General features: G+C 41.9%; 1 protein-coding gene across 9 annotated transcripts in view; it reads left to right on the plus strand.

Annotated features, from left to right (window-relative positions):
• tay (tay bridge) overlaps positions 1–26,287 on the plus strand; it is a 489,253-nt gene that overhangs the window by 290,689 nt on the left and 172,277 nt on the right. The window lies entirely within an intron of this gene.

Raw genomic sequence — 26,287 nt, forward strand, 5'->3', positions numbered from 1 at the left:
CAATGTGTATGTGACCTTTGACATTTTTTCTAAGTGCTTTATATTGTTCTGAAAAAGTAATCCAGTTTCCAACAACTTTGTCTCAGACATCCTTTCTATTGGATTGAGCCATTTTCGTGCTTATGATTCATTCAAAAATATCGAATACGCCATTCTGAAAAATTAGGCCAGGGTCAAAATGGTCCAATTCTAGCAAAATTTGGTTCATTGCCGCTATTGATCAATTGTGCGAAGTTTCATGGAGCTCGGAGATGGAAAAGTAAAATCGATTCGTTAGTTGGCTTGAATTTGCTCACGTAAGCAAAAACGGTAGCCCCTAGGCTACCGAGCCTCGTTAATTGTCCTTGTATGGATTTTTCCTGCTGATAAAAGTAAAAAAACAAAACAAACCCACTGACAGCGTCACAGCAAGACCAAATTTTCCTCTCTTCCAATTCTGTTCATCGGACCGAAATGATACGACCGAGGCTTCCCCGCTGCTTTAACTTTTCGTCACCATCATCACCATTGCCATTTGCCGTCACCGTCGTGGTCGTCATCTCCGTCGCGTTGCTCGGTTATTTAATTACTTAAAACGTAATTAAAAGTGCTTAACTGAATTTATACACACACTCACACACATACACACATACACACATGTTCGAGCAGCCGTGAAGAAACTCATCGCTCGCTGCTGCGTGGAAAAGACCGACCATGGTGAGAGCGAGCTCGATTGCCGTGTACTCTTCCACGGCACATTTGCTTTTAGCCGTAAATTTATGATTATTATTTATTTTTATTATCAGCTATTATGAGTGATAATAAAAAATGTTATTAACGATAATCATCGTTATAACGCACTCCGACGGTCTCTCGCTCGCTCTCTATCTCTCTGTTGACTTGTCGTCGACGGTTCTCGCCGGGAGGGAGTTCGGAAGAGGAGCATGCGGAGGGAGATTATGGACATTTGCTGATTTCTTTCCTCCACTCTACTGCGAGTCAAGGCAAAGAAGCCGTTTTTATCTGGTTCGGAGTTGTTTTTACTACGAACTACGACTTGGCACGAAAGCGCAGAGAAACATGGTTCAAGAGATTGCTTAATATCCCCGCTGCTGCCGCTGAAGGAGAGTGTTTTTTTTTCTTCAATCCCTGCACTATAGCGAAACGACTCTGTGCGCATCTTATCTTATTACCATTTAAAATAAATCTCTCCTTCCTGCGGTGATTTCAGCTCTTTTTTTCCTTGCTTGAGTGCTATAGAGAATCACTGCAAAAGGGGGAAAGGCAGTAGCAGTCGGTGGCGGGCGCAGAGTTGATGACTTAATGTGTCAGATTCGGTGAAGCGCGCGAATGGATGGCGTAATACCGACGTTGAAGTGTAAATTGATATGGTGGAGATTCGTTTTTAGTCGTATTAAGGGGATATCATTAGGGTGCCACTGGAAATGGTCATCTTGAATTTCCAAAACCGAACATGTGCAAAATGCTTATGGCGTCGAAAAAAAGACCCTGTGCAAAATTTGAGCTCAATCGGACATGATATTTAGGGATGGCGCAAAATCGTCAAAGTTTGAGTTTTTGAAAACCGAAAAGTCACCCTATAGGGCATGAAGTTTTCGGTTTCGATTTTTTGACGAATCGGAAACACTCGACTTTCTCCGATTTGCCTGAAACTTTGCATAATTGTTTTCACATTTTTGCAAGAATTCGGCTATTTTGAATCTTTTAAAATTTTCAAAATGGCGTCTATGAATTAAAAAAAAATTAGAACGAAAACAGCACTTCTGATTGAAATATCTGCGAAAAAAAATTTAACCTAAGTATCTCAAAATATCCTTGTCCGATTTTTATTAAAAAGCTCATGAAAAATTCAAACTTTTGAGGTGTTTTAAATTATGGACGCTGGAAAATTTACATAAATCGTAGAACAAGAACCTTTGGTCTAATTTTTGAACTTTTTGTTAAAACGTTTCTTTGTGATTTATACTCACTTTTAAAGTAATTTTATACTCTTGAATCTACATTCTGATATTAATAATCTAATATTTTAGGGTGGTTCAGAAAATTGTAATACGTGGGTTTTAATTGAAAATATCATGTAGAGTTGAAAATAATAATGTCATAATTCTCGTGGTCAACCTGAATTTTTTGAAAATATCTGAGAAACGTGACATGAATTGATGAACTGTTGAATATTCAAAGGACTTTATTGAGATCTTTGATCAACTGAAGGTCTTTGGAATAATTCCTGGTCATCCGGGTGTTTTGAGAGAATATCAGAGAGACATGATATGAATTGTTGGACAGTAGAAGATCTTCTGAATAATACCTGAACGACCTGAAGTCTTGATAATACCTCCATCTTGTATTTTTCATCAGTATGTCGCTTAGTTCGACATCAAGAGCACATTGCTCTCCAAACCTTGTGTTCTCAATCCCTACCCTGCCATCAATATGTTACAATTTGTTACCCCTAACCTCGAGATAGCCGCGAGTAATCAGCCCCCGCTTTACTATCGTAAGTTTAATGTAATTTTGTTATCTAAACAATGAATATCGGCGCCGCAAAGCTACTGAGCCTGCATTATTAAAAAAAAGTCTTGATAAAAATATATCCAAAGGTTTTATGTCCTTGATCATCTGAAGACGTTTGGCACAATTAATGGTCAACCTGATATCTTGAGAGAATACCCACCTTCACTGACCCACATCAAGTCTTGAAAAAATATCGAAAGGATTTTATAGAGGCCTTAAATCAAATGAAGGCCTTAAGGGCAATTCCTGGTCAAACTAATATCTTGAGAGAATATCTGAACTACCTGAAGTCTTGAAAAATGTTCAAAGCACTTTACTAAGATCTTTGATCAAATTAAGGTCAATCTGATATTTTTAGAGAATATCTAAGATACATGGTTTGAATTGCTGGTTCGTTGTTGCGCTTCAGAATAATTCCTGATCAACCTGAAGATTTAAACAATATCGAAAGGATAGAATATCTGAGAAACATTAGTTGAATTGTTGGTCGTTGAAGATCTTCAGAATAATACCTAATCAACCTGATGTTTTAAAAAAATATCCAAAGGATTTCAGGGGAAGTTCACGGAACTTCCGGAAAGTTCAGGGAACTACAGAAAAGTTCACAGAATTTCCTACAATTCCACAGATAAGTTATAATCTTATTAGTTTTCAGAACATTCGATAAATTCCGACAATTTCACAGAATTTCCGAAAGGTTCACTGAATTTCCAACTGAATAATTTAACTTCCGACAGGTTCACCGAACTTCCGACAAGTACACCGAACTTCCAACAAGGTCACAGATCTTCCGACAAGTTCATAAAACTTGTGACAAGTGCCTGGAAGTTTGCAAAAGTTATAGAACCACCGTTAAGTTTGCAATACTTCCGACAAGTCCCCAGAACTTCCGACAAGCTCATAGAACAGATCTTCCGACACGTTCAAATAACTGCTGACAAGTGCATAAAACTTCCGACAAGTTAATAGAACTACCGTCAAGTTTGCAATCCTTCCGACAAGTTCATAGACCATTCGTCAAGTATCCAGAACTTCCGACAAGTTCATAGAACTTCTTTCATAGATCTTTCGACAAGTTCACAGAACTTTTGACAGGTTCACTGAACTTCTGTCAAGTTCATGGATTTTTCGACAATACTTCCTACAAGTCCCCAGAACTTCCGACAAGTTCACAGATCTCGCCAAGTATCCAGAACATCCGACAAGTTCATCGAACTTTCGACAAGTTCACAAAACTTTTGACAGGTTCGCTGAACTTCCTAAAAGTTAATAGAACTACCGTCAAGTTTGCAATACTTCCGACAAGTTCATAGACCATTCGTCAAGTATCCAGAACTTCCGACAAGTTCATTGAACTTCTTTCACAGATCTTTCGACAAGTTCACAGAATTTTTGACAGGTTCACTGAACTTCTGTCAAGTTCATGGATTTTTCGACAATACTTCCAACAAGTCCCCAGAACTTCCGACAAGTTCACAGATCTTTCACCAAGTATGCAGAACTTCCGACAAGTTCATAGATCTTTCGACAATTTCACAAAACTTTTGACAGGTTCGCTGAACTTCCAACTGGTTAATGGAACATCCGACAGGTACACCAAACTTCCGACAAGTTCATAAAACAGATCTTCCAACACGTTCAAATAACTGCTGACAAGTGCATAGAACTTCCGACAAGTTAATGGAACCACCGTCAAGTTTGCAATACTTCTGACAAGTTCATAGACCATTCGTCAAGTATCCAGATCTTTCGACAAGTCCATAGATCTTCTTTCTCAGATCCTTTGACAAGTTCACAGAACTTCTGACAGGTTCACTGAACTTCTGTCAAGTTCATATATTTTTCGAAAATACTTCCGACAAGTCCCCAGAACTTCCAACAAGTTCACAGATATTTCGCCAAGTATCCAGAACTTCCAACAAGTTCATCGAACTTTCGACAAGTTCACAAAACTTTTAACACGTTCATAGAACTTCCAACTGGTTAATGGAACATCCGAAAGGTTCACCAAACTTCCGACAAGTTCGTAGAACAGATCTTCCAACACATTCAAATAACTGTTGACAAGTGCATAAAACTTCCGACAAGTTAATAGAACTACCGTCAAGTTTGCAATAGTTCCGACAAGTTCATAGACCATTCGTTAAGTATCCAGAACTTCCGACAAGTTCATAGATCTCTTTCACAGAACTTTTGACAGGTTCACTGACTTCTGTCAAGTTCATGGATTTTTCGACAATACTTCCGACAAGTCCCCAGAACTTCCGAGAAGTTTACAGATCTTTCGCCAAGTATCCAGAACATCTGATAAGTTCACAGATCTTTCGACAAGTTCACAATACTTTTGACAGGTTTCAGTGAACTTCCAACTGGTTAATGGAACATCCGAAAGGTTCACCAAACTTCCGACAAGTTCGTAGAACAGATCTTCCGACACGTTCAAATAACTGCTGACAAGTGCATAAAACTTCCGACAAGTTATAACAGTAAGTTCACTGATCTTTCGACAAGTTCACAAAACTTTTGACAGGTTTCAGTGAACTTCCAACTGGTTAATGGAACATCCGATAGGTTCACTGAACTTCCGACAAGTCCCCAGAACTTCCGGCAAGTTCACAGATCTTTCGCCAAGTATCCAGAACATCTGATAAGTTCACAGATCTTTCGACAAATTCACAAAACTTTTGACAGGTTTCAGTAAACTTCCAACTGGTTAATGGAACATCCGACAGGTTCACTGAACTTCCGACAAGTTCATGGATTTTCCGAGAAGTTCTCAGAAATTCCAACAGGTTCACAGAAGTTCCGGTACGTTCACAAAACGTCCGACAGGTTCATAGATCGTCCACTAAGTTCTTACAACTTACGAAAGGTTCTTTGAACTTCCGACATATTTAGAGAGCTTCCGACAAGTTCACAGTTCTTCTTCTTCTTGTTGTTCTTCCTCGCATTTCAAGCTAATTGCGTATGGCTAGCTTATTGCGTGCTCTCAACTTAGTGTTCTAGATGCACTTCCACAGTTATTAATTCAGAGCGTTCGATGCCTGTACCATTTTTGCATTAGTATAATTGTGTGGCAAAGTACAATCATACTCTATGCCCAGGGAAGTCGAGAAATTTTCCAACCCGAAAAATTCCTAGACTGGACCGGGAATCGAACCCAGCCACCTCCAGCAGTGTCTTGCTTTGTAGCTGTGCCTTTACCGACTGAGCTAAGGGAGGTCCCGATTCTCCCACAGTTCTCCAACACAATTAAGAATCTCTTTTCTTTTCCCTTTTCATTTTTTTAGCTAGTTCGTTTATTTGCTAGGCTCAATCGTGTGTGTCACTTTTCGGAGCCGAAAATCAGTAATGTTTGAATTTACATTTTAAACAGCAGTAAATCTAGGTTAGTATTGGATGCCGATTACTCGTGACGGGCTCGAAGTTAATGGGTAACAATTTAGATTGGAGGAAGCTAGGTAGGAAACTGGTTTCCACAGCCTCCTTCAGATACCACTCTCGGACGGTTGACCGAATGCTGGCTGGGCAGGGGTAAGTAGCACAGAAACAGGAGGTTAATAAGACTAGAACACAATGGCGGGAAAATTTTTTCGAAAGGAGGGGATGGTCACATAAGACTCTAACATCAGACAAACGAAGGGATTCGTAGATCGTTTCCGTTTGCTTTGCATTCGTTTCGTTTCGTTTCAGCATCTCCTTCACCAGTTCATAGTACTTTCGTGCTCTAGAATTTTTTAGATGCTCATATTACTCCAGAGATGTTCATAGATCTTCCGAGTCGTTCACTGAACTTCCGAGATGTTAATAGAACTTTCTAGGTGTACATGGAACTGCTGTGGTGTTCATAGACCTCCCGAGTTCATAGAAGAAGATTTTGAGATGTTCATAGAACTTCCAAAACTCTCATAGAACTTTTGAAATGTCTCTAGAACTTATAAGATAGTTTGAACATACTGAGAGATTAGCACATATCATCGGTAAGAGACGTGTGTGTGAGAAAACTCGCGAAAAAATCTAAGGGCACCGGTGGGATTTGAACCCACAATTCCCATTCAGTACACGGGTGCATTGCCAATCATACAACGGTGGACCTATATGGTCTTCTGACCAGTTCATAGAACTTCTGACCAGTCCATAGAACTTCCGTTTCACAGGGATTTCGAAGAATTCATATAATTTTCTAGAAGTTTGTAGAACTCCTGAGATATTTATAGAACTTACGAGCAGTTCACAGAACTTCCGAGCAGGTCATACAACTTTCGAGATGTTCCTACAACTTCCGAGGTGTTCATAGATCTTTAGCAAATCTCACAGAACTTTCGAAACGTTCATAGAACTTCCAAAATGTCTCTAGAACTTCCGACTAGTTCATAGACCTTCCATGCAGTTCACAGGATTTTTGAGAAATTCATATAATTTTCGAGAGTTTTGTAGAACTTCCGAGATATGTACAGAATTTACGAGCAGTTCACAGAACCGAAATGTTCCTACAACTTCCGCGGTGTTCATTGAACTACAGAGATTCTCATAGACCTTCCGGGATGTTTATAGAACTTCTGAGATGATCATAGAATTTCCGAGCAGTTAATTGAACTTCCGTGCAGTTCACAGGACTTTCGAGAAATTCATATCATTTTCGAGATGTTTGTAGAACTCCCGATATATTTCTAGAACTTACGAGTTATTCACAGAACTTTCGAGCAGGTCACACATATTCCAAAATGTTCCTAGAACTTCCGATATGTTCATAGAACTTCAGAGATTCTCATAGAACTTCCGAAATATCCCTATCATAGAACTAACTTCCTAGATGTTCATAGGACTTACGAGATGATCATAGAAGTTCCAAGCAGTTCATAGAACTTTGATGTAGTTCACAGGACTTTCGAGAAATTCATATAATTTTCGAGATGTTTGTAGAACTCCCGAGATATTTACGAGCAGTTCACAGCACTCCCGAGGTGTTCGTAGAACTTCAGTGTTTCTCATAGAACTTCCGAGCTGTTCATAGAACTTCCGAAATATCCCTAGAACTTCCGTGCAGTTCACAGGACTTTCGGAGGAATTCATATAAATTTCTAGAAGTTTGTAGAACTCCGGAGATATTTTTAACTTACGAGCAGTTCTCATAACTTCCGAGATGTTTATAAAACTTCCGAGGTGTTCATAGAGCTTCCGAAGTGTTCATAGAACTTCAGAGAGTCTCAAGCTATGTTCAGTGATTCTCATAGAACTTTCGAGATGTTCATAGAACTTACGGAATGTTCCTAGAACTTCCGACTAGTTCATAGAACTTCCGTGAAGTTTACAGGACTTTCGAGAAATTCATATAATTTTCGAGATGTTTGTAGAACTCCGGATATATTTTAAGAACTTACGAGCAGTTCACAGAGCTGCCGAGGTGTTCGTAGAACTTCCGAGGTGTTCGTAGAACTTCCGAGGTGTTCATACAACTTCAAATATGCTCGTAGAACTTCCAAGATGATCACAGAACTCCCGTGTTTCTCATAGAACTTCCGAGCTGTTCATAGAACTTCCGAGCTGTTCATAGAACTTCCGAAATATACCTAGAACTTCCGTGCAGTTCACAGGACTTTCGGAGGAATTCATATAAATTTCTAGAAGTTTGTAGAACTCCGGAGATATTTTTAACTTACGAGCAGTTCTCATAACTTCCGAGATGTTTATAGAACTTCCGAGGTGTTCATAGAGCTTCCGAAGTGTTCATAGAACTTCATAGATTCTCAAGTTATGTTCAGTGATTCTCATAGAACTTTCGAGATGTTCATAGAACTTACGGAATGTCCCTAGAACTTTCGACTAGTTCATAGAACTTCCGTGCAGTTCACAGGACTTTCGAGAAATTCATATAATTTTCGAGATGTTTATAGAACTCCCGAGATATTTATAGAACTTACGAGCAGTTCACAGAACTTCCGAGATGTTACTAGAACTTCCGAGGTGATCATAGAATTTCCGAACAGTTCATAAAACTTCTTAGAAGTTTATAGAACTTCCAAAACTCTCATAGAGTTTCCGAGTTGTTCATGGAACTTCCAATATGAGCATAGAACTTCCGAGATCACCATAGAGCTTCCCAGCAGCTCGTAGAACTTCCCAGAATTTTATAGAATTTCCGGGCAATACATTGAGCTTCTGAACAGTTCATAGAATTTTCGAGGTGTGCATAGAACTTCCGAGATGTTCATAGATTTCCGATTTTAGATTTTTTCTGGTTCCGTTTTATTTGCTTCCCCCAAGGTTGCCCCTTTACCGAAGACTCAAACCAATTTTGTGTCGCTATAAAGTCGCCCCGTGTGAACACTTCGGACACGCAACAATCGTTAATAAAAAGTCTGTCGTTAAAAACGAGGGGGACGACTCTATCTACGATGCAGAAAATATTATGTTTTGCTGTGGCTAGCTGCGCGCACGCTGAGTAGATAGAAAGAAGATTGATGACGATTCTGAAGATTTCCTGCAAATAGATTATACGCGATGAAAGTAGATGCGAGAAATGAAAGAAGATTTTTCGAAGATTGATTCGCTATTGTGAGATTTGTTGAGCATCTAGACTTAAGGTTTAGATTTGTCGCCCCCCTCGGTTAAAAACGCCTTCTGTGTTCAGCGCTTAAGCTGAAATAAGATGCCATTAATTTTCAAAAATTCAAAAGCAGTTTTTTCGCTTAAAACAAAAATTCCGTTCATGAAAATGTGTTCATTGCATTATACTTGCCTAGCGGAATACAGCGAACACATTGACATACATTTTCATTTGCTTTTGAATTTCGAAAAAAATGAAATGACGTCCTCTTTCTCCTTAACGACAAGATTGATAGAATTTACAAATGGCCGCTATTATGGCTGATTTTACAAGGAAATCCAGCAATGACAACGGCCATTTCTGGATTTTATCAACCTTGTCCTTAAGATGATGATCTGAAGATCCCTAAATTTTCGAAAATGCATCTCTCAGATATTCGCCAAAGATGGCAGGTTGATCAGAGTGTATTTAAAGATTTCCAACTGATTGAAGCTTACATGTCTTCTGGATATTGTTTTCGAGATTTTTTTCTAGACTTCAGGCTGGTCAAATTTAGTCTGAAGATCTTCAACTGTTCAAAAAATCTAATGTCGTCCCTCAGATGGCTCAAAATATGAAGTCAAAATCGTCATTTCTATATCAAATATCTTCACATGTCTGCTTACATTTAAAAAAAACCTTCGGAAGTCTTCTTCAATTGCAACATGTCCTCAAAATCTTCACAGAACGTGAAACGTCTTCTGCATACGTCTGCGGGTTAAATGTCTTCACAGAATTTCAGCTGTCTTCAAAAAGAAGACAAGTAGTCTTCAAATCTGGCATCCCTGTTCCAGAGATCGGTTCCTATATCGAAATCGAACCACACAGAGACTGGGAACGCATTTCTGTCCTTTAATTGCTTTTATCGAAGATCAAAACCGCAGTGCTTCCACCATTCGCTAAGACTTCCTCGTGCTCGGAATGCATAGTCCAGTCAATCATCTGCTCAATCAACGCTGAAGTGCTGCGTTATTCGCTGAACAAGTTGAACCGCCCTGGGCTTGACTTAAACGGCTACCGTTTGCCACTGTAGTTGCAGCCAGAGCTGCCAGGTGGTTTTATAAAAAATCTGTATCCACTCTATTAAAAAATCTGTATTTTCTGTATTGACGATTTTTTTTTCTTAATTAATCATGTTTTGTTGTTTTACAAATACAGTGCATACAAAATAACCATAAAAAGTGCTTAACCACCTATTCGGGCTATCGTGCTAACCATACGGGATATAATTGCGCCATTTGTGATATCGTCCGTACTTATTTATAAGAGTGATATGAAGCCGTTTGAAAATGTATGGAGATTTTAGTTTCTATTCTTTATCTTCCTGATAAGCAGTTTTAAATGCAAAAAAGTGCACGAGTTCATTACTATTTGATATTTTTAATATAGATGAATACAATTAATTACATCATTTGTGTGGTAGTTACACCGAAAAGTCGAGAGATGTCGCCCCGCCAGTGCTGGTAAAATCATTTTTGCAGTATGGAGAATATCAGAAAATCCGCAATTTCTTACGAAATACATTTGCAATGCAAGTAAAATGTTTACGAGTACTTGTATTTGTACCATTTTAATGTGCTCGGGCACTTTTCTTGTATTTAACACCCGCATAAATCACAACCATACGATTACCACATTAAAAATGGTTTATCTTCCTCTGAAAACCATAATGAGAAAGGTTCAGTCAACTTTAATCAAACCATACCTAGATAAAGTTTTGACCATATTGATTAAGGTTTTCGAAGACCCAACCATATGAACAATGGGTGGTTAAGAACGTTCACCATACGAAATCTCGCTTTTTCTCATACATTTTTAGCAAAACAACTATAGCCTTACCACATCAGAAAAGGTTCTAGTTGGATATGTGAAACTATTTCCATTAACTTTCGAATAAGGTAGTACGGTTTAGAACCAACCATTGTTGTTAACTTCATGATATACTATGAAATGGTATAAATTACTATTTTATTGACGTTATAATAAATACTGTCGTAGCTTATCCGGAATACAGCCATCATGGGTTGTTCTTTAATTTTAATGTGATTTACAAGATTTCTTTTTGTGGACACCTCCCTTGCTCTTGGTAACATGTTTATTGATCTAATATAAAATGAATAGATAAATGAATTTGCCCTGCAAAACAAACTCCATTCCATTTCTGGAAGATAAAAAGGCCCCGGCATAACGTACCTGCTTCGATTTCCTTTTTGGATGATGTGAGCCACCAACATCGAAATCTCCTTCACATGTAAACCGCTGTTAGCCCTGAATATTTGTGTAGAAAATGCATGCGCTTTTAAGAAATATTTTATGCTTTAAGCTAATATTACCAAGGGTTTTAAAAATAAAATAACGAACAAAACAACACAATGAACTCACGAGCACCGTTTCAATCAAAAGCGTTTTCTTCTGTTTGTACAAATTGTAAAAACATAAAGCAACCATAATCGAAACACGTAAGCGTTGTACAAGTTGTTTACAACTTTTATTCGTAATGTTTTGTAACAGTTCAGTATAGTTGATCAACCGTAACAAAATTTAGCTGAAACATAACAGAAACTGTAACAGTTGAAAGTAGTGTTTCTTTAATGTTTATTACATTCCATAAACCATAGCAAAACTATTTTGTGAAAAGTTAACATAGCTAGTAAGGTGTCAGTGAAGTTTGAACTGTTCTAGAAATGGTATTTTTCTATGCGGGCATACATGCTTATATTGGAAATATTCCATTAATACTGTAAATCCCCATACAATCTCAAACCGTTTACTACCAGCTCCATATGCATCCGAAAGCGGTTGGTCCTCTGGTTGTGAATGCTGTCAAAAACACCATAACATGATTAATTGTCGATGGAAATTTGATAGGTTCCCGAGCAGAGGGTGAGAACAAAATGAAAACAAGAATTATGTTGTTTTCATTATTCCTGATAACTCAAATTGATTTCATTTTGATGGAGTTGATGGCTAACAGAACAAAAATGAGAGGTGAAAGATATGCGAAGAATATCAAAATTATAACATATATTGATATTAGTGAGAACTGCTTGATAACTTATTTTGATATAGATTTTTTTTCTCAAGCATTTTATAAAAATCTGTATAAATCTGTATTGTAATTTAAAAATCTGTGATAAATCTGTATTCTGTATCGGGTCTGTATTAAGATTAAAAAAACTGTATAATACAGATAAATCTGTATAAATGGCAGCGCTGGTTGCAGCTGCTACTGCTGTCTTCTGAATAATTCAACCTGGTCGGTTCCAAACGAGCCTCAAACTGTGCGCTCTCGTTGCGTTTCGAGGCCATCTTGTGAACCTCCCCTTATATGCGAACACGCGCTCGCCCGTGACAAGCTTTGACGACGACGAAAGACTGCACTTTGGTGCTGCTGCTACTGCTGGTGGTGATGATTGTTATTACCGCAAATTGTTGGCCATTAGCTACCCCGTCAAGGCGTCTGTCACGACTCGACCCAAATGGCAAAGTGTCACTCACACCCCACACCGCCGTCACTTTGGTCACCGTGAAAGTTAAAATTTATAAAAAAAAATGTGCATGTGCAGTGCACGGGTTTGCGCACATGTGTGCACTGCACACCCCTGTTCCCTAGTAGAAAGCAAGAACGTCATTCTTGTTGTTGTTTTTTTAGTGTGTAGAGTGGTACTTTTTACGAGTTTTTGTTTATGTTATTATTGTTATTGTGAGTAGGTACCTACCGACCGTCTTTTTTTTTGTTCGCGCTTGGCGCACACTTCAGAGTGTACGCCGCTCGACGAATGTTTGTTAGTAGTGTTATTATTGCGGTAATTACCGCAACAGCCACCGTCGTCGTCATCGTCGCGTGTGCCGCCGTCACCGAACCGAAGTTGGCTGCGGTCGTGGTAAGCTGTGTTCAACGCGACGCGGCGAGTGGTGTCAAGAGAGCTTGTAAAATACTAAACGAACACGGCCGACAACAACCGGTTGTTAGTGCTGGTGAGGGGCGGTGGGATGTTAGGGAGGCACGTAAGTGAAGAGAACTCGAAAATAATTATATTTACACGATAAATAGCAGAAAATTGTTACTTATTATAAAGCGATTTGTTTCGCGCTTATTTACGACGACGAGTGCAGCAGGCCGTGACTGGCGCTCTGAGTGACGTTTCGGTTGCCATTAGGCGCAGCGAGTGTGAACGAAGGGTGATTCGGTTGATTGACTGGTATTGACTTTCAGCTGACAGCTGATGGTTGTCGGACTGAAATTTTCGCGCAGTGAATGCAAAACATTCATCCGAACTGGTACGTTTCCGTTGGTGAACTGACCGCAGCCAGTTCTAGACTGTCATCATCCGCCTGCGTCAGCTAGCTCCATCCAGCAGCAACACACGCTGGCAAGGCCAGACAGAAAACGAAAACAAAAACAAAACCAAAAATCCATGATGGCGTCCGTGGTTGCGGCGACGACGACGATGACGGAGCGGGAGAGCCAAACGTTCCAAGAGAGCGTTGCGCTTTTGAACGGCTGACTCCGGTATGTTCAAGCACGAACGTGACTGCTCCGTCCGACTTGGCTAGTGCAGATCTTTCAGCTCGCGGCCAGAAGAACAGTAGAGGAGATGTCATTGCACGCGGCCATATTGCAATATGGCGCAAGTTGCGCTTTCTCGCTGTGCAAAAGCCTCGAACGAAAGAGAGAGAGTGGCACATGGTAGATGGTACGTCGCGAGCGGTGAGCGAATGTTGTGCAAAATTCTCACACTGTGAGCGAGTCTGCGCCGTGGCCGTTGCATTTTTCTTTGTTCTCGATGGCTCTCCCGCTCGTTGTGCGTGCAGCGAACCGGTTTCTTGTGGCATTGGCTCACGGTGGTTCTCTCTCGCAGCCGAAGCCTGCTACGTGAGCGCCGTTTGCGCTCATAACGAGTTGAACTTTGGTACGGTCAAGACACGGTTACTACGTCGCGCTCATTCACGGATCTACGAAATTCGTTTTAGTTTTGCCTTCTGCTACGCTTTGTGTGGCAGGGTTTCTTCCACCCTCCGCGTCGTCGTCGTCGTCGTGACAGTCGGAACTGTCAAACGCACACGGTGAGGCGCGCAGTGTTCTCGGTACGGCTTTCGCCTCGGTTCCGGCCTACTATTTATTGGATTATTAACCTTGTTCAACGGAGCTGCACCTCATCATCATCAACATCCACATCATCGCATCGCACGAGTAGTGAAAGAAGAGCTGTGGGGGAAAAATCCACAGTAGCCCAAGTGCTGCGAGTGTGCGTGTGTTTGTGTGTGCAAAGAAGTAAAAGTCTTCGGAAAGCGGATTACATTCATCTACTTATCGGTGGATTATCCCCTTGTATGAGCGCTGGGTCGCGAAGCCGTAAAAGCAAAGTGTGTTGTTGATTGGAAATTAACGAAGCAAATGTCAAGCTTGTGATCATCAAGCGAGTGTCAAAATTGTAAGCAGTGTGAAGCGAAAAACCGACAGCAGTTTCGTCAAGCAGCAGCGTCGGCAGCAAATCCGTTTCGATCGTAGCAACCGTAGCCGCGCGTAATCTTAATGGTTTTATTTCCTACACTTAACGATTCCCCCGATCTTCATTTTGTTTTTTTCTTCAGCGCTCAGGGGTGTATAAATATTAATTTAATGATTAAAGAAGATTATAGCGGGCATAAAAACGAGAAATAATCGCTTTCTGATTTCCCCCCGAGGGCTCTCTTGTCGAAGAATCGCACTCGAATGGGCTTTTATTGATCCCCTCCTCTTCTCTCTCGTTCTCTGTGTGTTGTTATTCGCGCAAAGCGCTTAATCTTCTGCGGTGCTCGAGATTCTTCGGGTGTCAAGATCATGCGAACTAACCGCCACCGTTCCAAGGGGCCGAACACTCAAACGAGAAGAGCCGCAACAAAAAGAAAAAAAAAACTGCCACTTGATTAATTTTTTATAACCTCAATTTTTTTTTGCGAAGACCGACGAGTGAATCAACGAGCGTTAAGTTGTTTAGAGAGGCACAATAAAAAAAAAATCGGATGGAGCAGCGGGTCCATCCAAGCAAGTGTGGGGAAAATGTCGAAATTTGAATAAGTGGCGACGAAGACAGCTAAATAAGAAGATGAAGAACAAAAAACACCGATTCAACTTAATTCAACACACTTAAGCCTATTAAATATGATAATACTTGAGAGGCCACTCAATCACGATTTGATGACGACGATAAACGGTCGGTCGAGAGCGCGCCCCGATGTGAAGAGGAGGAGACCATGGTCGATGTCACGACGAGGGCCATTCGCAATTACAGAAATGGGTCCACCCGGCACGTCATTTTGCATAATTTAGTAGCCCCTCGTTAGGAGGCCACCGCTGCCGCCGTACGCCTTCGCGAGCGCTTGACGAAACTGGCTGTCAAATTGAGTGGAAAATGGCGTCAATTTGTGTGCAAGAAGCAAATTACGGTGAAATTGATGTGTATTTGTTTTGATTTGTTTTACCTCTGCTAGCAGAAGAAGAAGGCGAAAGCTTGTGTTTGTTTTTGCGAAGAAGATGTGAAATGTTGTAACGCTGCCGCAGGAGAGCGCCAAAACCCGTTACAGTGTAAACAAACCTACTTGGATTAACAGATTTTCGGTTCAACACGAGGAGCATCGGCAGCCGATACGAGGGCTGCTCACGAGGAATAAGCAAGCGTCGAGCAAAGCGGCCTTCGAAGGCCACCACCGAAGGCGAGCCTTCCTTTTGTGCTTCCACCTTTCAAAAAGGAACCAAAATAGCGATCATAGTACGAGTCGAACCCTCCAACACCCCGCAGGAAACTGCGGGGCCCCAGAGCCCTAAAAAGCTGGCAGCTGCACCGGCACCGCCGACTCCTCCGTCGCAATCGGCGGCGAGCTCCGGAGGTTCGTCCGGAGCCGCCGGTTCAGCATCGGCCACGACTACTGCGGCGGCCGCGACAGCTGCGGGAAGTTCTTCCCAACAGCAGTCGCAGCAAGCCACGGCAGCAGCCAGCTCGTCGGTAACGAACCAGTCAGCCGTCAAACAGGTAAACATGCTCACCAGCCATTCTGCGATTGCTTGTTAATCAAAACATTTGTCAACGCCAGGCCTGCTACGTACTACATGACTTTTCCGGTTGTTTACATGTGTCAACTGGGCTGTTGTTTACTCACTCGCCACAGCGACTTACAAACGTCGAACATAAATATCAATTGTTTACCAGGAACCGGCACTTGGTGATGTTTTAGAGACTGTCGGCAGCCCGTGCTTTGATAACAAGTTTGTACAAATGTCAACAAAAGAGCCTTAGTGCAGCTCTGTCGTGCCTAGGAATTCGTGGAAAAAAATTACCCTTCTCACCAACACCGTATCATTTTACAAATAGGATCAGGTCAAGCAGCCGCTTCTCGTGTGTCTTGTATTCATTTTTGCGGTTCTCTGCTCTTCTGGCGCACCCCTCTCGTGTACGAACGGTCCAAATCAAATTTATTGATTTTGCTGTCACCCCTCGAATGGGATCGAGAGAGGAAGAAAAAAAAGGAAAACGAGGGACTGGCTGCTAAATCCCTACCGCAAATAATGTCGGATCCGATTCGGAGAAGGGAAATTTGGCGCACAAAAACAAATATCCATGTACGTCCGCACGCACGCATTTGACAGTCAATGGCGGCAGCCATAAAAGCCAGATTTACGAGTGTTTGATAATCCATAAATACTTGAATTTCGATTTTATTAACCACCGTCGCTGCCGGCGGCACGATGCCCCCATTGTCAATCGAAGCAAGCGTGGAAAAGATAAAACTGTCAAGCGTACGCCCCTGCGTGCGCTCGCCGCCCGTTTGGTTTGACATTCGGCAGGGCTAGGGTTGCTGCGCTGCAATAACAAAGGACGCGTGTGACGTCTCACTTCTTTTTCGATACGGCCCTTGAACAGAGCGTAGGGGGATTATATTTTAATTGTATTTTGGCATGAATATTAAATTGGACAACTGGCACTGACGGTTGCATTGCCAATGGCAGTCACCCCCTTTTTGTCACACGAAAAAGCAGGGATTTTATGGCTACATAAACACAATAATAACAGTGTCCAGTTTCACCCTCTTTTTCCGATTCCTGATTCTTGAAGCAAGCAAACCAAACAGCCGAGGGTCGTCCGTCACCAAATGCAGTTTGAAACTGATAATGTAAACAATCGGTTTCGAGTGACTAATTGGGGTTAAAATCTCCTCTGCGTCGGCCGGAGTCATTTGGTTTGACAGCTGTTCGGGCCGAAGAGGGGTGATTCAACGCGCCGCCGCGCGGTTCTCCCTTTCAAGTGACTAAAGAGCCCTAATAAACTTCTTAAAACCGAAAAGTACGGAATAATTGAGTTTCTTTCTCCGGTTTGAAGAATGGGAAATGGAAGTAGCAGCAGCAGCAGCAGCAAAAAGGGCTATTATTAAGTAAACACAAGCTGCTGGCGTTTTTCTATATCTCCTTCCAACTGTCAGAACACAACCCATCATAAAGAAGAAGGCGAAGGAAGGACGGAAGAAAAACATCGAAACACAAAGGGAAGGCAGCAGCAGCATGTAATGCAATAAAAGGATTAATTACAGTAATTTTCGGGAAAAAGTTTTCTGTTGCTTTTCTTCGCAGTCTAGTTTCCTTGTGTCTTGCGTTGTTTTATTGTTGTTGTTGTTGTTGAATGGCAGCTGTTGCCATTGCCACTGCACACCATTTTTTCGAATGGTGGAGGGCTGCGAACCGCAAATAATTGTTTATTGTTTTTCTTCCTTGTTGGAAAAAAAGCGTTTCTCGTTTCTCAGGACTGTTGCAGTTCCTTGATGATGGTCATTTCAGGTAATTTGAAAATTGTTTGATGAAGTTGGATTCATTGTTGTTACGGAAAATTGGCAGACAAACGATGCAAATGTGATGTTTCAAAGTAAAGTGACAGTTAAACGATGAAAGTACTGGAAATCTGCAAAACAGTTATAAATAATCACGAGTACTTCCCTCGGGGCTTCTCAAATGATCGAGCCAATGAATCTCAAGTGCCCCTCGTACACCGTATCGCTTGAGAGGGGTACTCCAACCGACATTTTTTTCCATTTCTTAAACAATAATACACAAAACAACACTCGACGATCCTCCGTTCGTTCGTCTGCCCGTTTGTGTTTCAAGACGGGGTTCATTCGCTTGCTCATCGTCGTAACAGCACCACACAACATGTGCTAAGAGTGTAAATATTGATCCATCCAAACAGACAAACTTGTTTCTTCTATTTTCCGTGTCTGTCTGGCCGGGAGTTTATCTTTTACTCGGATCGCATTCGAGCGTGTAAATTAAATGATGTCCATTAGCCGGAGCGCAGCACGCAGAAAGAAGAACTGAGAACCGATTGTGTCTGAATGGATCGGATCGGAAACTTGAGACAAGAAGCCACTCTCGTCGAAACCACTTTTTCTGCTATTATTTTGACAGATAAACGATCAGTTTGGTAATCCATCATCCTGAGCGAGGCGGTTGAATGGCACCCATTACGGAAGGCTTATTCATGGCATGCTTCGTTTGACAGGGTAGAGAGCGAATATTTTTCGTCAAATCATCGCCACCGCTTCCCCATTCGTCTAACTACTGCGCTGAATGACAAACGATTAGATTTGCTGTGTTGATTGAATTGTTACGACAAAACGACATCATCATCATTCCCGTACCGTTGTCCTACTCGACTCGACGGCAGCGGTGTCGGCACTCGCTCTGTCATCGTCCGTGGTAAAAGCAAGCGTGGAAAAGAGGGGGGTTGATTCCATGTCGCATGTGTGTGTGTGTATGTACATGACAAAAATTGAAGTGGGTAATAACATTGTAAATTGAGATGATTGATAACTGACAATCATCATAGCAATCCGGGGAAAGAGCGCGTGCCGCTCACATATGGCAAAGAGGAGGAAGAAGAGAAAGGCGAGAGGTGGTCGGCCCCAAAAAAAAAACGATATAAATCATAGCATTTTGGCGTACTGGAGTGCGTGCGGCGTGATTTTGATATGATTTCGGAAATTTGAACTGCCATGAATCCAATTTTGGGGTCGGACGAAGCAAGACGAAACGTATAATTCGATTTTCGTGTACATCAAGCAAGCGTGTGCATCAGCGCGCGCGGTGTGCATTAAAAGCGAAAACGATAAAATTGATAACAACTGACGTTTGCCGAGAGTACACACTGCGAGACGGCGGTGGCGGAGCACCCCATTCCACCGATTGCTACGCTCTCTCAACGCTGGTACGGCGATGATTGTTATCGAAACGAAAATGTTATCTATCGCTATTAGCTGCGGATGGTTAACATGATTATGGATTGTTAAATTACAATTATCGTATTAAAATTGATTTGATATTATTATCGTGATTGCCAGCTACCGATTACCGGCTGCCAATCGGACGTGTTGTGTTTGCTTTTTTGCTGCATGGTTGCTACTGGTTTCGTTTGTTTCGTGTTGAAATGATACACACGCAAGCAGCTAGGCTTCGCAGTTGTGATACACTATACAACTCGACCGAACCCGACGAGCTCTCAAAGGGAAAATTAGGTTAGGTTAGCTCTTCACTGCGGCGTATTTAACACATTCCTTTTTGACAGCTCTTCTGGGGGTTAGTCATTCGTTCGTTGCGGAGTAGCCTATGGAATGGAACGTTGTTCAAAAGTCACTGAAATTGTTTTGCTGAGTGCTAAATTACTACAACTTTACCACTCTCTGAACCCTAACCCCTCAAAGCAGCCTGTGTACCCAGAAGTAGAGAGAGAGAGAGTGGTCGGAATGTTTTCGTTCCGCTTTCAACACCCCAGACGCCCGTCCATTAATTGTTTAGAGTCATAAAATTAAGAGATTTACGCTCGACAACTGAACTCCGCTTCCCGCAAACACACATCCTAATGACTGTTCCCAAGGTTTAAAAATTCTTTCTGGTTACAGTCCACATCCGTTGTAACGGTTTGACATTTACCTGCATGGCAAAATGGAAAAGAGAAAGGTCACGTGACATAACACCGCACACATTTCTTTCGAAGAAAGAAAAATATACATTAATCACACAGTAGGCCACTTTTCGAGAGTAGAGAAGGACCGAAAAAGGTAAACAAACGCTTAACAACTGCCAAATTAACTCAAAGCCCCGGGGAATGATTGATTGAAAACAAGCGCCGTCAGTAGTCGTCAGTCGGCACGCCACCGCACTGCCGCCGTCAAATTTACAGCCCGATTATCGGGCTAATTGAGGTCAACACTAACGCGAAATCCGGCTCCGCACGAACTGTGCCACCGAGGGGTGATTCGCGCTTATTTTGACAGCTCCGAACGCGTGTACCCAAACGATCGTTTTCTCAACTCAATAAATCTCAACCGCGAATCGCGCGGATGATCCGACTATAAATGTATTAATTCACGCTCTCTTTATGATTTGTTTGCATTTGGCACTCTCCCAGCGTTAAATAAATCATTTTCGAGAAAGTGCGAGTTTTGTGGTTGAAGAAAAAAAAACACAATCGAGGGGACGAGTGAACACAGAGCATTAATCATAATATGCTAATTATCAAACTTGTTCATGCCTCTTTAATCCGGTACAAATGAAGCATTTGTAAATGGTGAAAAAATTTGGCTGGGGGGGGGGGGGGGGTCAATGGCGCTCCCCGCGGAAATGTGTCAAAATGAATTATGGACGATGCGGTAATTTAGAAAAATTTCTCCCGACGATCGTTGCGTTGCCTAATCGCACCAACTGTGGGCGGTCTCCGGTGATTTGTGGTCCATCCAATTTCGGGAGATGATAAAGTTTTAACGATTTTTCGTCGGACGAACGACGACGGCGACCGTTGGCGAAAGAGCAAATGGTCACACCGTTTGTTCACAAAGTGGACGGGAAATATGGAAGTTTTTAATGGCATAAACGGTCAAAACCGGTTCTCAAGGTTGGTTGTTGATGTTATGGCTTTTTGGTTTGAATGAATTTGCCAACAAGATCGGGTAGCCCCTCGGTTTCGGATGAGAAAAAAAAATCAATATACGCATAGGAATGTATTGAAGCTAAGTCGGAAATCAGTTTCTAATAAGTTTCAGAAATCGAACATCGTTTCTGGTAAGCTGTAGAAGGCGAGAATCGTTCCGAATAAGTTATAGCAGTCGAAAATTGTTCTTAATAAGGATCAGACGGCTCAAAAATTGTTTCTTATCCCAAGTAACAATTTTGGTTTTATGAGGGTTCTGTAGACCATGATTTACACTTGTAGCATGCTTTAAAACCTCGATAAAACTTGCAATGTTGCTTGGGATGAGTTGCAGATGTCCAAAATCGTTTCTTGTAAGTTGCAATAGTTGACAAGCGTTCCGTTCCAAGTAAGTTGCACAAGCCGAAAATCGTTGCTCATAAGTTGCAGAAACGAAAATCATTTGTAATGAGTTGCAGAGGCCAAAAATATTTTCTGATAAGATGGAGATTTCAGATTGTTCGTAAAGAGTTACATACGCCTTAACAATTGTTCCTAATAAGTTGCCGAAGCAGATTATCGTTCCTCATAAGTAGTAGAAACAAAAATCGTCTCTTAAACTAAAAAAAGCTAAAAATCTTTTCAAATAAGTTGCCAAAATATTTATAATTTTTCGAAGATGGGAAAAATCGTTTAAAATTAAAAAATGTATCATAATGTCAAAAACCGTTCCTTACAAGTAGCAGAAGCCGAGAATCGAGCTGTTCGAAATAAGGTTCTGAGGTCGAAAACGGTTGCTTAGAAGTTGCAGAAGCCTTACAAGTTGCAGAAACCGAGAATCGTTCCGTTAGTAGAAGTAACTTATTTCCTTAGTTAACTCCAATTCATCTCATTGACAGGTCAATTTACTCTGAATGTTCCTGGACTTGCTATTGGGGATATTTCCGCATATGAAACACTTGTCTTTAATCCTCTGTTTTAACATATATTCTCCGTACATACTTCAAGCCCATCCCATTTCCGTTGAACATTTGTTATGGATAACACGTTTAACCAAACGCTTTATCGTAGTGGGATACCTCCGGTGGGAAACCGTTCACAAGCATGTATTGCACATCCCAGCCCAAGTAACATTGTAAGTTTTATTGAGGTTCCAAAACACTCTACAAGTCTAAATCATGGTCTACAGTACCCTCATAAAACACAAATTGATACTTGGGAGGTAACCAATAATAGCGGGCTTGGATTGAATTTTGTTATATAAAGCTAACATACGACTAATACAGGGCTTTGGCGCATTATTAGTCGTATTGTTACTATGCAGACTTTTTGGTTAGTTGGGATTGCAACCTCACTTTCTTTCCATCAGCTCAATCGAAAATTTGATATTCACAGTTGTGCTTTCACAAAATTAGAAAATTTGGTCCATGATCATTATTTAATCATAATTTGCTACTTCAAGCAATCAAAAATCCGTCCATCCAAGCAGGATCATAATTCTAAATGTTCATTGGATAGCTTAACGTACGAATTTATCCTCTTAAGCACATAATGAGGAACTAGAACTACAAGTATTCAGAAATATATCTCTTAACTTTTTGCCATTCTTGCATTTACACTAAGATGCTTCAACCTGTGGAAACTGTGCAGCCATCCGTTGCTCGAGAGCGGGGGCTAACATGGACTTGCCTGTACAACTGCTGGAATGAGAAAGGAAGATGTGGTTTCACGTACCGATCGTTCGTTGTTGGCGCGTACCCGAAGTCGGTTGGACACGACGTTGGTTGATGGATGTCGAATCGAGAGCTGTCAAACGGTGGTAGCAGCGGGGGGATAGGACACCGCATTCCTGCTATCCCACACAACCCATTTTCAGAGGTTTAATTTTTGTTGGACCGAACTAAACATAGCACCATCTAAAAACTCGCTACTCCACTTAGTGTATGAATTTTGTAACAAACACCAATGTAAAGTTCTACTTCAAGATGTAAATGAATTTTTACCGTCCCACTGGATCCCACTTCAACACAGGGACGGCCCAAAATTATCAAAATTCAGTTCGTCAAGTAGAATCTCACGAACACTAGCGTGTAAATTCATAGGATTTTGACAGTTCTTACAGTAATGCATCTGTAATTCGTATACAGCATCCTGAGTCCACCCTTTTTTACATATTCTGCAGAAAAAAATACTCTTCTCTTTTACATATTCTGCACAAAAACTACTTTCTAAGCCCCGCCCCTGACAGGATTTCCCGCCGTTCTTTATTAATGGGGCGTGACAGAAAGCATCTTTTATGCAGAATATGTAAAAAAGGATGGACTTCAGATGTTAATCTAATTGCATATAAAGAGGTACCAGACATGTTTTACACTATTTTGTAGTTGTTAGAGGTACAGAATACATGACATGCACACTTTCTCTCAAATTGAATTTTTGGCTCTTTTGGCGGGTGAAAAAATTTACGTCAATTCTTTTTAGGTTGTTGTTATAGGAGGATGGGGGGGGAGGGGGTAGTAATGTAAAAATAACATTTGTCGCGTTACATATTATTTGAACGGGACCGAAAACAGTCCTAATAACTCTTTCTGTAGAATATGTATGACCAATTGTTCGATCTCCACAAATGCCACATCCTCTTCACCTCATCGTTGGTTGTCATCAAAGTGATCACGCTGACTGGTGTTATTTTACCACACCGTCCGTCCGATGCGAAAATGTGCGGATTCACAACATAAGCGCTCCAGCCTGACTGTGGTAATGTTCAGCAGAGGCAGAGGGAAAAATTCCACCTTTTCCTGATTTGCTCCTGTTTCTGCTTGCCACGGCGGAGGAACAACCGCAGAGCCCTTATATAGTTTTACAGGTTCAAGTCAAACGATGCGCAACCAAATGGTACTCGGTTTGGCGAGAACGTTTATTTCATTGAAACAGTGATAAAATTATCAATTTTAATTTGTACATTTTTCAACGATTTTTTTTGGAAAATTGGAAAAGCATTTATTGTAGCAAATTGTGAGAGTTATTTCCAATCGATTGGTGTATTTGGATTTTAATTTCATCTATTAATGACAAAGCTATAACCGTTCAAAACCTTACACCTTTTCGTGACAGTCGCAATTTTAGATTTTTATTTACCCGCAGTACCTTCCCGCAAGACGTACCTGTACCTGAGTACCTGATGGGCGACGACTCGTTGAATTCAAATCTGCGCCGAACGAAGTAACCGTCTCCATTGGTCTCGGTCCTGAGCCAATCGCTTCCAGTCGCCTTGGACGTTCAAGGACCTAATGTCCTCCTCAACTGCACAAAGCCAACGCGTGCGTCCTCTTCCGGGTTCCCTGCTGAATATTGACTTCGCTTGACGCTCTTCCGGCATTCGTGCCACATGCCCAGCCCACTGTAGCCTGCCATGTTTTATAAGCTTCACAATATCCATGCCGTTATATACTTGGTACAACTCGTGATTAATGCGGACGCCGCCAGATGCCATTTTCCAGTTTACCGCCGAGTATTGTTCGCAGCACTTTACGCTCTCCGATCGGCCTTTTTCAATGCCCACGATTCGTGGCCTTAAAGGGCTACCGGCAGAATCAACGTCTTGTACAGCGCGAATTTCGTTTTCGTATACCCGTAGAAAGCCCGGTTCGCGACTGCAATACGCCTTTTCACCTCGCGGGTAACATCATTTTCGCACGTCACTAAAGCACCAAGATAAACAAATTCGTCCACAACTTCAAATTTTTCGCCATCTAGCACCACTTCACTACCAACACCACTATTGCTCCCACGCTTTCTACCGGCGACCATGTACTTCGTTTTGGTAGAATTTAACGTGAGACCAATCCTCGCTGTCTCCCTCTTAAAAGGCGCGAACGCCTCTTCCACTGGTCTACGGTCGATTCCGATGATGTCGATGTCGTCCGCAAAACCAAGGAGCATGTGCGACTTTGTGATGATGGTACCGTTCCTCTGCACGCCAGCTCTCCTAATCGCTCCTTCGAGGGCGATGTTGAATAGCAAGTTCGAAAGAGCATCTCCCTGCTTCAACCCATCTAAGGTCACGAACGAGGCCGAAATCTCGTCTGCAACCCGTACACATGATTTCGAACCATCCAGCGTTGCACGAATCAGCCTAATTAGTTTCGTTGGAAAACCGTTTTCTTGCATTATCTGCCATAGCTCGTTTCTCTTTACTGAATCGTACGCTGCCTTGAAATCTATGAACATATGAGGGTTGCAAGTTGTATTCCCGGAACTTCTCAAGGGTTTAACGCAGGGTAAACATTTGATCCGTCGTTGATCGACCCTCACGAAAACCAGCCTGGTATTCGCCGACGAAGGATTCCTCAAGCGGTCTCAAATCTGTTGAACAGAACACGTGATAATATTTTGTACGCCGAATTCAGAAGCGTGATTCCTCTGTAATTGGCGCACTCCAGTCTATGTCCCTTTTTGTAGAGGGGACAATTCTTCCACCTCCCATATCTTGAGCAGTATACGGTGGATCATCTGGTGCAGCTGCTCACTTCCGTGTTTGAGAAGTTCGGCCGGGAGCTCGTCCTTCCCCGCAGCCTTACTGTTTTTCAGCTCTCGTATCGCCTTTTTCACCTCTTCTAGCGTTGGTGGTTCCACAGCTTGACCATCGTCGTCGATGTGTGTTCTGTTTGTAGATGCTCTCTCGTTCTCTCCGCTTAGCAACGTCTCGAAGTACTCCTTCCACCTGGCAGCCACCATCGTTTTATCTGTCAGCAGATTACCTTCACGGTCATAGCACATGGCGGGAAACGGCGCTGTGACAGTTGCGTAAAACCTTCGCATATCATTCTGCTGCATACTTTCTTGTGCCTCAGCAATAACGCGTTCCTCGTACTGCCTTTTTTTTTCCTGCGATGGGTTCGTTTCTCGGCTGACCTTACTACCCTGTACCGCTCTCTGTTCTGACTCTCTGTCACTCGCTGTCAAACCACCCGTTCCGGGGGCGCCTCTGAGCTGTACCTATCACCTCTCGTGCTGTTGTGCTCACCGCTCCGTGGACAGCTTCGCACAGATTGTTGAGGTTCTCGTTCACGTTGATTTCCGCTATCCGCTCATTCAGCTTCTGGTGGTACTCTGCAGCAACACCATCTACTGTCAAACGCTGGATGTTGAAACGCATCGATCTCCGGTTTCTCGAACTCGTAACGGTCGATAGACGCGCTCGAATTTTCGCGACAACGAGGTAGTGATCCGAGTCGATATTAGGACCCCTGAAGGT

Source organism: Ochlerotatus camptorhynchus, unplaced genomic scaffold (assembly GCF_037179485.1).
Source record: "Ochlerotatus camptorhynchus isolate MF236.1 unplaced genomic scaffold, CSIRO-AGI_Acam_v1.1 ptg000141l, whole genome shotgun sequence".
Lineage (NCBI taxonomy): Eukaryota > Metazoa > Arthropoda > Insecta > Diptera > Culicidae > Ochlerotatus > Ochlerotatus camptorhynchus.